Here is a 12679-nt window from a genome sequence, read left to right on the forward strand (position 1 = left end):
CCTGGGCATTAGGAGTGGCAAATGCCCTGGTAGGTGCCAGGGGCCCTGGTTTGGCCACGCCAGCCAGGTGCCTCTCTGAGCAAAACTCTGGCCTCTGTAGGGAGACTGTGCCCACCCCCGTGTGGCCTGATGAAATGGTGGGCGTGGATGGGAGCGCCTGGCACAGAGTTTGCACCTGGAGGGTGCTCAGCACCTTTGGCTGCTCCTGTGGAAAGGGAGCTGGGGACCCCTCCCTTGGGAACAGGTAACTCTGATAAAGCCCATCTCTGGGACCCAGACCCACTGAGCCTGTTTCTGAGTTAGCTTGGAAAGGGCCTGACGGCAGGAGGCATCCTCCCAGAGCCCTGGGTCTTTGTCTCTGTGATAGGGGTCCAGTGCCTCCGCCTCGGGCAGGACCCCAAGCTGCACTTGGCAGTGAACCTGAGCCAGCAATGATGATGACAGCCCCTATTTACTGAGCATTTCCTGTGCAGGTGCAGTATGGGAATAATCTTGTTTGTCAGTGACTCAGAGAGAGTAGGGATTCTTATTATCCCCATTTTACAGATGAGGAAACTGAGGTCCAGAGAGTCCAATTTCCTTGCCCAGCATCAGACAGCCTCAGTAAGAGGTATAGTTGAGGCCCCAAATCTGGTGTGTCAGAACCTAGAGCCACACTGTGTGCCATCAGTTCATGCTGTGCCCTTGTCCCTTGATTAAATGAGAAATTGTTCATTTGATCACCTGGGGAGAAGAGAGACCCTTGCCTCTTCCTCTGGTGTAAATGGCCACGTGTCAGAGCCAAGGACCTCTGGTTGTTAGGAGGTAGGTGTTGGCTGGGGCAGTCAGGGACAGCTTTCGGGAGGAGGTGAGCCTTGCTGTTGCTCCCTCTTTCCCAGGTGGGGATCTGATGCAGACCCACAGGAGAGGGGAGTCAGTCCCCAACTAGGGCCTGAGTTCACATTCTGGTGCCCCCACTTAACGCTGTGTGACCTTGGATGGGTTTCTTCCTCTCTCTGGTCTCAGTTGTCTCTTTGCCCAAACCCAACACCAAGTGGCTAGGGTGACTTGGGCAGGGGACAGAGCAAGACACACGTGTGTGTACCATGAGCCAGAGCATGTCAGGGCTTTTTGGCTCTGGCAGGGATCTCTGGGAGACTTGAAGACAGCAAATCAGGATTGGTTAGGGATGGGGGGGTGTAAGTGAAGCCTTAGAGGGACCCTAGAGATGTCCTTGCTTGTACCCCTGCCCTGTGAATGCATCTGCCTCTGCTCACTGATGCCACCTACAGCTCTCTCCACCCAAAGCTCTTCCCTTGCCCAGCCTGAGGGCCTTTGCCCAGGAGGGCACTCTGCTGTCCAAAAGACTCTGCCCAAGGGGATGATGTCCCTGACCCCCCACTGTGCTCCCAGGCCGAGCCGGGCACGCCCTACAGTACTCTGTCCACTGGAATTATCCATCTCCCATGTCTTCTCTGCCTCACGTTAGACAGTGTGCAAACACCCCTGGCAAGCATGGAGGCTGGGTAGGTGGTGGCCCTGCCCCTCCCACCGCTCCCCACCCCTACTCTTTCCTTCCTCTTCTTTTCCTCCTCTGGCAGACAGTGGCCACTGCCACCGGTTGATGAAAGAAGGGAATGAATAAGTGAATGGAATGGATAAACAGCTTCTAGAAGTGGGTTGATAGCCCCCGTTTAAAAAATGAGAAGGGCCGGCCCGTTCACTGTTAGTTAGAGCGTGGTGCTAATAACTCCGAGGCCCAGGGTTCTATTCCTGTATCAACCCGCCACCAGAAATGGCAAAAATGAGCGAACCAAGTCACAGAGGTGTTAGGTAGGTGGGAAGGGGTAGCTCTGAGAGCCCTACCCTTTCTAGCACCCACTCTTTGGTCCCCCCATGGTGCCAGGTGTGGCCCCAGGTTTGCACTCCGAGGCCCAGGGTTCTATTCCTGTATCAACCCGCCACCAGAAATGGCAAAAATGGGCGAACCAAGTCACAGAGGTGTTAGGTAGGTGGGAAGGGGTAGCTCTGAGAGCCCCACCCTTTCTAGCACCCACTCTTTGGTCCCCCCATGGTGCCAGGTGTGGCCCCAGGTTTGCACTGGGTGACCCCTGGCTGCTGGGGCTTTCCGCACATGGAGGCATCCCTGAGGGCCCAGCAGCAGGCACAGCCACATCTCCCCTTGATGCAGACTTGCCCAACCTCCAGTTCCCTGGCCTGGCATTCCCGCCTGCCAGCAGCTCAGCCAAACGCTGCCAGTCTGCTACCCCCGGCTGCTTGTGAAGGTTCCACGCAGGAGAGAGGAAGGCGAGGGAGCGAGAGGCCTGCAGAGGGGCAGGCTGGGTGTCCCTGGGCTGGGCGTGGGCAGCCCATCAGAGCAGGTGGCAGCATTCTCAAAGGAAGTGGAGACAGGATTATCGAACCACGACTACCTTGCGATTCTCAGGCAGCCCTGCCCAGGAGCTCCCCGAGACCTCAACTACCAGCTTGCTAAGTCTGTCTTTCTCTTCTGTTCCTTGAGGCAGCTGTAATTACTGCTCATTGGTGAGAAATTTCAGAGGATGTTCAGTCCTCCCCTGAGCACTCAGGGCTGCCCACATCCCTGGGCTGATTCCGCTGGCCTGGAATGAGGAGGTCTCTGCCCACGTGGGCCTCACAGCTAAAGGGATAACTGGGCACCCAATTTTAGTTATGCAAGGAGAAAGAAAGAAACACCATCAGAATGTTCTGGAAGTTTGGGGAGGGGAAAGATCACTTGGGGGGACTATCAGTGAAGGCAGCATGGAGGAGGTGGTCCTTGGGGCATGGAAGGTTGGACAGGGTTCCAAAAGGCAGTGCTGCAGAGCTGCTAAAAGGGCAGTTTGGGTGAGACAGCTCACGTTCTGCCACTTTCAGCTGCCTGACCTCTGGTCTCTGCTGGGCAGTTTCATTGTCTGTAAAGTGGGACCTTACAGCTCCCTGGGGACAGGATTGTGCTCAGGAAGGAGTGAGGCAGTGAGAGCCACTGGAGTTGTCGAGGAGGAGCCTAGCAGGTGGGAGCATCTGCCATGTTTGTGACAGGCTGAGTAGCCCACTCTGCAGACAAAAGGTGCGTGTGTGCGTGCGTGCATGCGTGCATGCGTGTGTGTGTGTGTGTGTGTGTGTGTGTGTGTGTGTGAGGGAGAGAGAGAGAGAGAAAGAGAGAGAGAGAGAAATCAGCCCCTAGTGTGAGGAGCTGAGGCCTGGTGACAGAACCCTGAACCTCAGGCTCAGAGGTGGCGTCACGTAGCCCCCAGCCCCACCACACCACACTGGGGCAGTCCAAACCCTCGCACAGTGGTCTGGGGTCCCTGTTCCATTCATGCTCCGGCCAACAACCAGCTCTACAAGAGCAGCCTGGAGCCTCCCCTAGTGGGTGAGTGGCCAGAGGGGCGTTTTGAAGCTGCCCTGTCCCCATCGCCTCCCCCTAAGCCCAGGAGCTTGGGTCTGGCTCTTTCCCTGGGTCTGGATCCCCACCCCCAGCTTGGTGAGGTCAGGGAACTTGTATTCCAGGAATGCAGGAGGCGGGGCAGTCAGCCCAGTTTGGATAACCATCGGGGTAAATATTTGCCTTGCTTCTGGAGCCAGCACTGTCCCGCCAGGGGAGGACGAGGCCTGTCCCTGGGGTCATGTAAGGGGATACATGCCCGGGTGGGTCTCTGAAGTAAGGAAACCCCTATCATCCCAAAGAGTCTGTGCGAGACCCAAGAAGGGACCCCTAGCCCTAGCCCTTGTCGCGGGACCTGCAGGCTATGTGGCCCATCTGTAAAATGGGGGTAGGAGTGGCTGCCCAGTCCATCTCAGGCACCGAGGGTCACTGTGGCCAGAGCCGGTTCAGGTCGGTTCAGCCAGAGGAGCAGCAGGTTGGACCGGGTGTGGGTGGGCACCCACGTGACAATGGCCAGTCCCCACTGGGCCACTTACGACCTTGAGCAATTACCTTCTCCCCCAAATGTTAATAGTCACTGTGAGCTGAGCTCTTCCTCCAGGGCCCCTGTGTCTACACACCCCATATCTCCTCAAGCCCTCCCAGCCACCAGGGCACAAGGTGTGATCAGTGATGACTGAGGAGCTGAGGCCTGGTGGCGGGAGCCTCCCCTCCCCCAGTGGTCTATGGCTAGGTCTGTGCTCCAGCCAACATCCAGCTCTGTTAGATCGGCATGGAATCCCTCCAGCTACCCAGTGGGTGAGTAGCCAGAGGGCAGTTAGTCCCTGTTTCCAGAGGAGATGGGGGCGCAGAAAGGCCCAGTGACTTTACCCAGCAGTAAACGGCAAAGCAGAGATTCAAACCCAGCCCTATCCACCCTTGCCCTCTGACCTCACCACTGAGATCAGGGCCAGGCTTCAGCCCAGACTGTGGCCTCCCGACCCTTGGCAGCTGTGGAGAATAACCAGCCACTTGGCCGCAGCCTAGAGCCACAGGCACAGAGCCTGCACGGCACCCTTCATCCTGGACACCCTGTGTCTTGGACATCTCTGCCTTCTAGGAATCCTGAGTCGACCCTGCCTCTCTCTGGGCCAAACACAACCCCAAATCAGCTTGGCCAGGTGCCTCCACCCAAGTCCACACCCAGATCCTCCCAGGGGATCCCTGGAGGAGGTGGGGATAGGAAGGTGGGTGTAGTTGGGGGAACCTATTTTGGGTCTGGGACAGTTCCCACCCCCAAGTGACCTCTGCCTTGTCCAAGACCCAGCCTTGTCACTCTCCAGCTGTGACATCTCCAGCAGCCCTATTCTCCCTAGGAGCCTCAGTGTCCTGTTCTGCAAAATGGGCATCTGTGCTGCTCTGCCCTGCCCGTGGAGCCTCAAACACATGGGGAGAGTGAAAGCTTGCTGCAGTCTGTGTAGCCCATCTGACCTCACAGTCGGAAGCTGCCCTGCCGTCAGGGTCTCATGCGCCCCACCCAGGAGTGCGAGTGCTGAGCTGAGGGTGCCCAGAAGGGCCTTCTGGACATCGAGTACCCATCCCATGGGGAGATTGGGTAGGCCTTCATTGCCCGAAGCCCACCACTGGCCCCGAGGTCCAGGCTGCACCCCCTCTGTGGCACCAAGGGCCTTTTGAGAAGAGAACCATATCCTTCAGATCCACGTTGTTTATCCTAGTGGTCAGGCCCGGCTGAGAGCAGCCAGAGCCACACCGCATCTCCCGCCTTCTCCTCTCCCTGATCTTACCAGGTGGCCAAGCCCACACAGGCAGTGAGCCTCAGCTGAGGGCAACCAGCAGGGCTGGGAGCAGGGGGTGCGTGATATTGCCTCTGTGTGAGGGGTGCCCAGCATGGTGGCAGGGAAGCCTGGGTGCCTAGTGCCATCTGGCTCTGAGCAGGGCTGCTGAGCAGCTCCCAGGGCTGGGCAGGGTCTGGGCTCCCTGGCTGGCTGCCCTGTAATGGGCAGAGTGTGAGTGGGCACTCACTGCTGTTTCACATCCCAGTGTGTTCTTGTTAGCTCCTCATTAGCCATGAGACCTTTGGAAGTTAGAGAACCTCTCTGGGCTTTGCGTGTAAGTTTGGGGTGCTGGTTTCTACCTCACAGCTTAACCACAGTATGGACTCAGTAGAGGCCAGCTTCCTACACTCTCTCTTTCCCAGGTGGGCAGTCCAATGCAGGCTCACAGTCCTCGACCAGGGCCTCTGTTTGAATCCTGGTGCCCCCAGTTATCGCTGTGTGACCTTGGACAGGCCCCTTACCCGTCTCTGGTCTCAGATGGCCTATTTGCATAAGCCTAACACAGAGGGGCTGGGGGCAGTGAGGCATGTGTGTGAGCCGGAGCACGTCTGAGAGGCAGGATGGGCGGACGTCGTTCCTTGGGGCTTGGACGATGCTCACTGAGTGAGTGAGGGCTTTCCGGCTCTGGCTTCTGTCTCAGCTGCCAAAATAATTATTTTCTCTTTGTCAGCAGCTCTGCTGGCCGGCTTGCCTTTGGGAAAGGCCTGAGCTGTAGGTGAAGGGGAGGCAGGAGGTTGATTCCAGTTCTGCCCGACCACTGACTTGCTGCATGACCCTGGGATGAGGGCAGACGCCACCCTCTCTGGACCTCAGTTTCCTCTTCTGTGAAGTAGGAGAGTTGGGGATCAGTGAACCCAAGGTCTGTTTGTGTTCCTGAGATGAGCAGAGTTGGGGGCTGCCAGAGCCAAAGGGTCAAAATGTGGAGACATTCCCTTTCCCCGTGGATGGGGTAGGGATATCGGGCCTGGCTTACGGAGCTCGGGGCTTAGGGACCCAGCATCCCAGGGATCCCAAAGCGGGCCCCTGCAAAATAATTCATGCCTCGGCCAACATGCAGAAGAGCTCCTGGTATGTCTGGCCCTCGTGTGCATTACCTTATACCTGTCTGGCTTTTTGAGGGAGCTCCCTCACTACTCCTATATCCCCTCCCATAGTTGAAGAAACTGAGGCAGAAAGAGGTTTAAGAAGCATGTCCAAGCCACACACTTGGTTATAGGGTAAAACCAGGATTTGAACCAGGTTGCTTTTTATTGCTGAGCCCTATGGTAAACAGCAGGCCTCAGGGCCTCCGATTGAAGCGTGGTGATCCCCTCTCCCTGGGAGCCCATGCCTGCTGCAGTGGGGTGGGGCCTGGGCCCCTGGCGTGTGTGGAAATGTTTCACGAGGCGTGGGCACTGTTAGAGCCACAGGACTTGTTTTGAGAGGTGCTTGGCCCTCTTCCTTCCTGTTTCTTAGATGAGAGCACATAGGCGCAGAGAGGCACAGTGGTTGCTCATAGCCACACAGCAAGACGCCTTCACAGCTGGGACTGGAATTGGGACTCTGTAACTCCCAGCCTACAAGCTGGGATTCCAGAGAAACCCACCAGCCTGGCCAAGGGGGCTGATCCTCCTGGATTCCCATGGGGCTTTGACAGTTGAGCAGGGGGCAGGGCATTGAGGAGATGGGCCAGCCGGACCCCACCTGACGAGGATAATCATGCCCCACCATGCCCCGTGCACCCGCAGGTCCTGCCACTTCTGCCTTGCCCCAAGCACCGCTGCCCCTGGAATGGACCCTGGGGCAGCCTCCCCACTGGTCTCCCTGCCCCCTCCTGCCTCTTCCAAGCCCTCACCCTCAGCAGCCATGGAGATCTTCCCAAACTAATACTAGGGTCATGTTCCCCAGCTGCCCAGCTGCGTCACCCATTCGCAAGTCCTCCCTCAGACCAGGCTTTTTTCCCCGTCTTGGAGTCTCCACCTATACCGTTCGCTCTGCCTGGAATGCTGTTCCCTGCATCTTGGCCACCCTGAACCTTGAGTCTCTGCTGTGTAGCCCCTGTACTCCTTCTCTCTGGCTGGCATCAGTTTTAATTTTGTATCGTTTGATTCTTTGCTCATTGTCTGAGTCCCCGCAAGGCCGGGGACCACTCTCATAGCCAGCGTGCTCATTAAATGTTTGTTGAGTGAATGAGTGAATGCCAAGTGCCTTTGTCACACCTCCTTTGTTCCTCCCGCAACCTTGAGAGAGACATTGTGACTCCCTTTTGACACCTGAGGAAACTGAAACCCAGAGAGGCTGGGATCACATCCATAGTCACATAGGCAGTACCTGGCAGACAGGGGGTGTTGGGGGCCTGTTTATGCCTGAGCACACCGTCATGCCCGTTTGGACGTCCATCTGTCAGATGGGGACGATGCGGTTCTGCTGGCTGTGGACTTTCCCGCAGGCGTTGTTAGGCTGTGGCAGCGTGGTCAGTGCCAGGGTCCCTGCTTGCTGAGGGTGGGCCCACTGAGCACCCCCTTCTCATTGCAGGAGTATGGAGCTGGAGTGAAGTGGAGGGCCACGGGCTGCTGACAGGCACGTGGGTCACTGGTGGCTCACGGATCACTGAGGTAAGTGCACAGAGCTGGGCCCGGATGTGTGGGGAAGGCAGGTGTGTCCTCACCGGGGACAGGGCACTATCCCCAGCACACGGCACCTCTGAGTCAGCTTCAGCCCTCAGGGCGGGAGTGGGCCACCTCTGCTGGGACCTCATCATGCCCAAATGGGCCCTCCCTATACCTGGCACCTGGGGGCCTCTCTGGCCTTGCCTTTCTCTAGAGTGGCTGCTAGGGCAAAGGGTGGGGACGTGCCTGGGGAGGGGGCAGGTCTGGCATCCCCAGCCTTGGCACGGCAGCCCTGCCTGCACCACTCTGAACCCCATGGAGTATGAGTCCCCTGCACCGAGAAATGTGGCAGCCATGCAGGAGTCCTGGGGGAGCAGAGGGGCTTGTTTGCTGAAATGGGGGCCGCAGCCGCCCACCACCCATCTCCCAGAAACACGTTATGGTGGATGCACCCTGGGCTCTGAGGTCAGACCGCCTGGGTTCAAATCCTGACTCTAACACTTGTCCGCGATGACCTTGTGTGGTTGCTCTGTGCCTCGGTTAGAGTTGGGGATCAGTGAACCCAAGGTCTGTTTGTGTTCCTGAGATGAGCAGAGTTGGGGGCTGCCAGAGCCAAAGGGTCAAAATGTGGAGACATTCCCTTTCCCCGTGGATGGGGTAGGGATATCGGGCCTGGCTTACGGAGCTCGGGGCTTAGGGACCCAGCATCCCAGGGATCCCAAAGCGGGCCCCTGCAAAATAATTCATGCCTCGGCCAACATGCAGAAGAGCTCCTGGTATGTCTGGCCCTCGTGTGCATTACCTTATACCTGTCTGGCTTTTTGAGGGAGCTCCCTCACTACTCCTATATCCCCTCCCATAGTTGAAGAAACTGAGGCAGAAAGAGGTTTAAGAAGCATGTCCAAGCCACACACTTGGTTATAGGGTAAAACCAGGATTTGAACCAGGTTGCTTTTTATTGCTGAGCCCTATGGTAAACAGCAGGCCTCAGGGCCTCCGATTGAAGCGTGGTGATCCCCTCTCCCTGGGAGCCCATGCCTGCTGCAGTGGGGTGGGGCCTGGGCCCCTGGCGTGTGTGGAAATGTTTCACGAGGCGTGGGCACTGTTAGAGCCACAGGACTTGTTTTGAGAGGTGCTTGGCCCTCTTCCTTCCTGTTTCTTAGATGAGGGCACACAGGCGCAGAGAGGTTCTGACACTTCCCAAACTAACAATGAAAGGACAGTCTTGCCCGGCAGACTCTGGTCAGGAGAGCTCAGGGGCCCTCAGTAGCCACTATGCTGTCTCCCTGACATCCTCAAGTTTAACTTTCCAAGAGTCTGCGCTGTCTGGAATTCTTGTTCTTTGTTTTTAAAGCTGCCTCCTAGGGAGTTAGTGAGTTCCTCATCACTAAAAGTGTGTGAGCTGGGTTGGAGCTGCACAGGGCACTCAGGCAGTGGGTTGGGGAGCTTGGGCATCCCTGAATCTAAGAGAGCATGTGGCCTCTCCAGGGGGAAGCTAGGAAGGCTGGACTGGCCGGGAGGTAAGCCTGTTCCCTCGGAAGCCCATTCCCAGAGGGTCCCAGGGGAGGGCTGAAGGAGGGTTGCCCATGTGGGGTGCCACTGCTTCTGAGCCTGCAGGGTTGGGGAGAGATCCACCAGTGTGGGCTGGGGCTGAGGCTGGGTGGGACCGGCTGTGGGTTGGGTAGGGAGATGTAGGGGAGTAGAGAACCCATGTCTGGGAGATGGGGCTTCAGGCCTAGGCCTGATCTGCTGGTAATATCTGATGTAACCTCAGCAGCTCCTGATGTGTCCCTGGGATTTGGGATGGGGTCCTTCAGGAGGATGTAGGGGAGTAGAGAACCCATGTCTGGGAGATGGGGCTTCAGGCCTAGGCCTGATCTGCTGGTAACATCTGATGTAACCTCAGCAGCTCCTGATGTGTCCCTGGGATTTGGGATGGGGTCCTTCAGGAGAGGGCAGCAGATACAGAGACCCCCCCACACCGTGTGTGTCAAGACCCTCCAAGTACAGTTCCCCATCAAGATCCTCGTACTGGCTCCACATTCAGCCTGGCCAGGTGGGCGCCAGTGCCCTGCTGACCACAGTGGAGCAAACTGAGAGGCAGCATGGGGACAAAGGGGCTCCTGAGGGACCCCAGAGTGGGGCAAATCCTGGCTCAAGAGCTCTGACCTCCCCTCCCCCAGCTGGGAGTCCTGATGGCACCCCAAGTTGTGGAAGGACATGGCTTTGGATGCCGTGCCTCCTGCCACAGACTCATAGCCCCTGGGTCTCTGGGTGGGCCCAGCCAGTGCCGCTGGGCAGGCGGGTCTGCTGCAGGAGTCCTCTGAGCAGCCCAGCCTGACTTGACCCCAGTCGTTTCTTTCCCTCTTCTTGCCTTGGCCTCCAAGCCCAGCTATGAGTGCACATCTGGGCTCTCTCCTGACGGGGGCGGGCGGTGGTTCTCTGTGTCTCAGCCTCTCCCGCGACTGTCTTTGTCTCTGGCTCTCTGCGGCTCTCTCACACTTGCAGCCCTCTCCCTGCAGGGTCTTCCCAAGCCCTGGGACCTCCTCACCTGCGTACTCCTTTCCCTCAGAGCCACCTCTTGCCAAGCATCCCAGCAACATGTCTGCTCCGTGTTACCACGAGGGCTCAGCAGATCGAGACCTCCTGGGTGCCCAACCTGCCACCCTTTGCCATGTTTATGCCACTCTGGCCAATGCACCACTCTCTCCTGCCTTGCTCCTTGGAGGTGCCTGAGGCTGGGCCCCTCACACCCAGCTACATGGAGGCTGCGCCCTATGTGTGGCCAGGTGGTGGGGGCAGGCACCATCCCCTCCCCACTGACATGCCATGCCAAACACTCAGGATGGAGGAAGATGTCCTGGCTCAGGGACTGCAGGCTGAGAGCCCAGCCCTGTGGCTGCCGCGTGCTGTCCCTTGCATGAGGGCCTCTGTCTACAGACAAGAACAGGGGAACAAGAGGGGCCTGTACCCATCAACAGGGTGGTTGGAAACCTGGCATCTCCCTCCAGCATTAATGAAATTCCTGCTATAATTTGAAGTGAGGTGTACAGGAGCTGGCTGCAGCATGTGTATGTTCATGAATAAATAAATTGTCCTCTTCCTAGAGGAGAGGGAGCTGGTGGGTGGGCTCCTGGAGAACTGCAGGCTGGGAGGGTCTCAGTAGCCTGTGAAGTGAGCCAGAAGCCCCACCACTCACCTGGACGCCCTCGGGAGAGCTCCCTCAGTCCCATTCCTGGTCAGCCAGTCTTCCTGGAAGTGCCTGCTATGTGCCCAGCCGGCTCAGCCTGGCATCGGGAGCTGCCACCATCTGACTCCAACCACATCGCACCCCAGCCTCCAGCCAGAGTCCCAGGCTGCAGCTCCACTCCCCGCCCTGTCACACCTTCCCACTCTGCACCTTTACTTCTGCAGCTCTTCGACCCCAAGGGTCCTCCTCCCTTGTTGCCTGGTGGCTCAATCCTTGTGGAGCCTTCCTCAAACCATGCTTCCTCCAAGAGGTGGAACGCGGCTTCTGTCCCCCTACGCCCATGGCCTTGCTGCTCAGAGTCCCTGAGCATCTCCTCTCTGCACTCCCTCCTAAACTCTAAACCTTTTCCTTTATGCTCTTCCTGCTCTTTAAAGTGCTCATCAGACTGGCCGCCACATTATTTTTTATCAATTACATATTGGAATGATAATCTATTGGGTACACAGACAGATGTCTTACATCCTTTTTCATACTAAGCCTTTGAAACCTGCTGTGTGTTTAACACGTGCACCCATCGCGACCTCCGCTGTGCGGTGCCCAGAGGTTCCTGACTACCGGGCTGGAACAGCACAGACTTGGAGAGTCCGGTTTCCTCACTTTGCAAGTGAGGAAACTGAGGCCTGGGGGAGGAAATTTTGCAGATGAGAGTTTGCAGAGCATGTGCTCTCTCTGTAGGCAAGGCTGCCACTGTCCTGCAGTACAAAATAAGGAACCGAGGCTCACTGTGCTGGGTGTAAAGACAGTTTGAGGGAGGCAGGACTGTGGCTGGAACCAGGTGATTTAACCTCCACGTGCATAGAGGAAAGACGAAGTGAAGCGTTCCATTCCCCTCCATCACCTGCAGTGGGTCCCAGTGTTCTGGGGCTGCCCCTACATCACTCCTAAACAGGCCCAGACAAGGCACTGTCACAGTCTGTGCCACATGTGGGCCAGTCCCTCCCTTATCCCTCCCAGCTTCCTGACAGCGAGCACACAGCCTCAGTGGAGGGTGATAGCCCCGGCCCCTCCAGAAAGGACACCTCTGCCCTTTACCACCTCCCGCTTCAGCCAGGACAGTGTGAATTGCAGAGGTGCCCAAAGTACGTGTCCCTGTTAACCCAGGTTTCCCAGGGGGGTGGAGGGTGCTCACTCCAAGAGTGTGAGGGGGAAGAAGGGAGTTGCCTCCCCGGAGCCTGGCCCTGCCACTGCCAGCCTGGAGGGCTTCTCCAGGGGCAGGTGTTTCTCGGGAGCCAGGTTGGCAGCAGAAGAGCCCCTCCAGAGCCCTCCACCCTCCAGAGCCGATTTTCCTCTTTGTTACCCGCAGGCCCCCTCCGGCTGCACTTGGCTGCACGCTCCATTTACAGTCTGCCTCTGCCTAGGCAGTGCGGCAGCTGTCACAGAAGGTCCAGGTGCTGGGCTCGTCTCCCTCCATGCATCCTCTGTGGCCAATGTGGCTGGGGCCCCTGCCCACGGAGGAGCTCCCTCCAAGGGACCCATCTCCTCCTGCCAGCCAGGGGCTGCAGAGCTTGTGTACTGAGCTAAAAGCCCCCTTTCCCCAGCCCAAGGGGATGCACCCTCCTCCTGCAGCCCCATGCTCCCTATGGCCTTTCCTGTCTACTCCTCCAAGCCAGCCATCTGCTGT

The 12679-nt window shown here is 57.8% G+C and overlaps 1 long non-coding RNA gene across 1 annotated transcript in view; it reads left to right on the forward strand.

The window, feature by feature from the left end:
- The window catches only part of LOC103608748, a 45985-nt gene extending 38170 nt beyond the window's left edge, over positions 1-7815 (forward strand). The window contains exon 3 of the long non-coding RNA XR_552085.1: positions 7735-7815. This is a non-coding gene — a long non-coding RNA (uncharacterized LOC103608748). The remainder of the gene's footprint in view (positions 1-7734) is intronic.
- Positions 7816-12679: the final 4864 nt, after the last annotated feature.

Source organism: Galeopterus variegatus, unplaced genomic scaffold (assembly GCF_000696425.1).
Source record: "Galeopterus variegatus unplaced genomic scaffold, G_variegatus-3.0.2 Scaffold8767, whole genome shotgun sequence".
Taxonomy (NCBI): Eukaryota; Metazoa; Chordata; class Mammalia; order Dermoptera; family Cynocephalidae; genus Galeopterus; species Galeopterus variegatus.